Source organism: Montipora foliosa, chromosome 7 (assembly GCF_036669935.1).
Source record: "Montipora foliosa isolate CH-2021 chromosome 7, ASM3666993v2, whole genome shotgun sequence".
NCBI lineage: Eukaryota > Metazoa > Cnidaria > Anthozoa > Scleractinia > Acroporidae > Montipora > Montipora foliosa.
Window position 1 is genome coordinate 6,110,233 of NC_090875.1, and position 5,000 is coordinate 6,115,232.

The following is a 5,000-nucleotide window of genomic DNA, read 5'->3' on the forward strand; positions in this document are numbered from 1 at the left end:
CCTTTCAAAGTTTTCGACAAGAGGAGGTTTTCCGATACAATTGCGATTGCTGTGTTAATATACAACAAATTAAATTAAAGAAACCAATCGATACGATAGTTTTGTGTACATTTACAACAACCTCCAAATCAGCAGAGAGGGACTGTGGCAGTTGCGAGGGTATGTCAGCAGAAACACCGACATCTTATTTGCAGTTCTTCAAGATAATTTGTCTAAAATTGGATACCAGTTATCACAGTCGTCTTCTTTTCGAGTTGGAAACATTGTGAAGAACAGAGCCCAAAACACAGAACATGAGTAACGGCACTGTCAGAAAATCCATGCAATCTGCATATTTTGCCACTGTTGGGAGCAAACTGGCTTCTAAAATTCCTTAATCGCACTTTTTTCTTTGATCCTATTATTCCAAATGATATTAACTTAGAAATTTCAATTTTGCAAGATAACAAGGCCCATGGTCTTTACTCATTTCCGGTTAGGCTGTTGAAATTGGCAAAAGGGTCATATCTGTACCTCTGCCCACGATTTTTAATCAGTGTATTTGCTCAGGGATTTTTCCATCTAAACTAAAACGATTAACTATAAAAGATTGCGATTAAAAAATTGCTAAAAAAGCAACGACATTTCGACTTTAGCTAAATGTCATTATCACGTAAAAATATGTTAGTGAGTTTTGGTCTATAAATACTAAAAAAAGCAATAGCTGATTAAAAGCTGTAACGTGAGAAAAAAGTAAATAATAATTAAAAATATTAAACAAAAAGTTTTGCACGTATGGAGTCCGTCTGGATATTTAAATTGGGCTTAAGATTCTCGATGCAGAGCATTTCAAATTTTAAACAATCAAATTTGCCCTGGCACTTTCTTAAAACTGTGAATCGGTTTTCTTTCAAAAGGTTGTTGTTACGTGAGCCCGATAACGGTTCTGGGGTTGTGGAAAAGGACAAACCGGAATAAATCCGCCTACTAAGCTTGTCAGTTGACAATACCTCTAAATTTACACATGTCGATGTCAAGCAACCCAAACATTTCCACCCCCTCCTTCAGAAACAGAAACAGTTGCACGAAACTTTACATCAAATTCTGCCTGAAGAAATTGCCAATGCACTTTCTCCTAAGAGTTCCAGACTCACAAAGCCACACTAAGTATGAGGCCTATTTTATCAGCAACCGGAACTTACAATTACAATCTTGTAAGCTGAAGCCACGTTCTCTAAATGAGTATACAATCACTGATGCCTTGCTTTGCCTTCGCTGATGAGATTCCTACCCACACTATGAATGAAGATGACATATTGGTCTCTTACGATGTCGCAGCTCTTTTTACCAATGTGCCTTTAGATGAGACTATCAAAATCTTGGTCAGTGTAACTACTAAAAAGCCTTACTTCATGTAAAATAATAAGCATCAGGGATACAAGATACATTGTATAACCTACAGTACCTAATTTAATGGGTTTCAGGTGCAACATGTCACATTCATGTAAATCTTTGCGAGCGCAGCTATGGCAAGAACCATTGTCAGGTCATGGTCCAACTCCCCAGGATGCCATTCAGATCCATTCTTTCAAATACCAATTGAAAATGTTGTCTTGGATGAACTCCACCTGATGCTCAGAATAACAGACAAGCTGGAGCAGGGATTAATCCTGGACATACTGAGGTGAGACACAGTACGTTGACAATAAATCTTCGATAATTATTATGCCTAGAGAGCAGTTGGACACACCATTTCCAGCCCAGAGTAAAATCTGAACTAAATCAATATTTTAAACATTTTTGCAGTATGATAATTACTCCAAACCAAACAGCCACCTGGATGTCTTCTTGACAGCAGTCCGTCTGTGTACAAGGTCAATGACAAATTGGAATGGACATCACTCTTGGGAGGGGAAAATAAGATCCTGCTGCGAAAACGTCCAAGCTTGTTTGAGCAGATTTTACCAGCAAACAACGCAGAAAAATCAAGGCAACTGTGGACCGTAAGTATTGCTGAAGCTGTATATTCTAAACAAAATGTTACAGACTAGAAATGTTCCCTTGCACAGGTTCTTAAATAATGACTTTGCTGCTTACTGGTTTTTTTTCCGAAATGTTTGGTCCTGATCTATAGCTCACTAATTTAGAATTTCAGAGAGCTGTTAGAGATGATGAACAAGGAGAAAGGCAGTGAAGATGATATCACAACATTTGAAAGAAAGGTAATAATTCATTTAACAAAAGAGTGCATTAACTTAACGACACATTAAGGAGATAAACTTCTACAAGTTGTCACATTTGATTACAACCATTGAATTAACAGTGAGCTGAAATAGGACTGTGCATGTTCACTTTCAGGCTTTGACTTGGGAAAACGATATGGTGGCGATGTCTGGCAGTGGACCAGGCTATGCGCAGACCATCATCATAACACCATAAATGCATAGCATGATATTCCATGTTCCTGTGATGATGAGAAAGCATGGAAGCCTGAGATTTTTCAGTGGACAAGGTGTGTGCTCTTTCATTGTGCTTTCAAAACATACAAATTCAGGTTAATGTACAACAGGAATGTACCCCAAAACACGAAAGTATGTATGTATTAAACATATGGGAGATTCCAAGAATGGCAAACTGTATCTTGTTGAGGTTGCCAATCAGAAAAATACGTGAACTCTCATGTCTGTTCTCGTATTGATTTTATATTTTGTACATAAGGCATTGTGTAATTCCATTATGTCTATGTAAAATAATAAAAATATAGAATTTTAATTGAACATGTATAAATTTGAAACTGTAGCTAAAATTTTCCTCATTTGATTTAATTTTCAAAAGGTGTGGGAAAAAAAACCGCTGTGATGCAGCAATAAATCTGGTCCTGGTAGAGAAACGCCAAGAAACCTTGAAAGAGTACCAATGAGAGAAGAGGGAATATGTAAAGAGGAAGAAATCATTTTGGATAGAGGGAGGCAAGCAGGAAGATGCCAAAAAAGTTCCCGCATTTCAATTGTGGAACCACAACAGAATGAAACAACCGCCCAGCAGGAAACCCTTACCCTTGCACAACTGAAAAAATGAAAGTCACAGAACTTCTTTCCCTTCCAACGGACATCACTGGAAGGACATTCAACAACAGAACAAAAAAGCAAGACTTAATTGACCTGTATTTCAGTGAAAAACAAGTTAGGCAAGACTGAAGTGTAAATTGACTTAAACTGTGGAAAGTTGGGAGAGGACTAAAGCTGAATCTTTTTCAAATGGAATCTTAGGCCCAGTTCAATTTAACAAATTAAAAGTTATACGATATAGAATAACCTTACCATTGAAGTTGGTAATAAAAATGGCGCCACATCCCTCCAAGTGTTGTTGATGAGACCTTGCCTGTTTTTTTGGAGTGATATATTTGTACAGTACTGTGCAAAAGTAATGAGAGCGAATTTCGAGACATTCCACCACTTTTCAACGAAAACCAGCGATTTTTGGAACGAAACGAAATATCGCCGAACGAAAGCGCTATTGTCTTGACACTTTCGAAATTTCGAAATTGTATGGGAATGTTCCAGCGAAAATTCGAATTTCGAAGGAAATGTTTCGAAGTTTTGAAGAGTGTAGCGAATTTTCGAGAGGAACTTAACCGCATGTGGGAGTCATGTAAAATAAGCATCGGCAAACGCTGTCAAAACTTGAGAAAAAGTAGTGACAAACAAACTAGGCAAGATTAATTCGTTAGCAACTGTGTGTGTATTTTTGCATGTAATCTACGTAGATTTCAGATTCGTTTTCTTTGTTTTTGGAATGCAATGTAATCCTTAAATAAACCAGATGATGAATCAAGATTTGTTTCTTACATTTACTTAGTTTTACAGTAGTCTCTTACGCAGCCGTTCTTTGAATTGTTGAACCGATTCTATGTTTCTCTGAAATCATTCACATTTTCGAACTACTGGTATGCAAGTCAAAGCACTTTTTATCTATGAAGAGGATCAAAACATTGCAAGCTTGACCTTCAATCGGAGTTAGATTTCAACCAGAAATATGCATGCGTAATCCAGATCATGGAGTTTTACAATCCTGCTTCTTGTCATTACGATTCAGTCCTTGAAGGTTTGTCTTGTCTAAAAACAAACGGGCAGTTACTCTACTGAAGCAGAGGGCGGGTTAAATCTCTCTAGCTCATGTTTGAAACGCTCTTTAGTCGTGGTGTAAATAAATCAACAAAGCATGTTTGGTTCCGATTTATGTATTACTGCAATTATAATGTACAGTGTATTTTTAACTACAGTTCACTGCTTCGAAAATTCAAAGAAACGAAAGTTCATTTCTTCGAAATTTCGAAAGCAAGAAAAGTTCGTTACTTCGAAATTTCGAAAGAGTTCGCAGCAAGGAAAGTTCGTTACTTCGAAATTTCGAAAGAATTCGCATCATTTCACCGCATTTTCTTCGAAATATCACATTGAACGACGCGAAATACCTTGTGAAATTTCGCCGACATATCGTCGAAATTTCGCGAAAACGATAGACGAAATTCGTCGAAATTCGCTCTCACTACTTTTGCACAGTACTGTACGTCATATTGAGCTTATTATTGGCGAATGCAAAGTTTATAAGCCAGAGCAAGTTCCATAAAATAGTTCCATAACATACCTTCTGATAGGCGAAGTCGATCAAGTCACTCCCCAGCAGATAAAATATACAATTTATCCGTTTGATAGCAACTTACCCGCCAAATGATACCAATTTTAACCTAAAAAACCTCAACTGAAGTTAAACAGCCTGGACAGAAAGTGCTTTCTGACTACCACTTGCACAAAAGTTCTCGTTCCCAGAGCATTTTCTTTCACTACCATTGGTTGAGTCCTGGTGATCAAAATATCGCCTCAGTTCAATGTTTTTAAATATAGCAGTTGATGTGTGTCAAAATTAGTCTAGTAAAATTTACTGAGGGGTTTCCTGTATTTTGACTGTTGTCTCGTATTTTGATAGCCCACTGCTTTGTCATTTTGAGTGTGTTGCCATTCTGA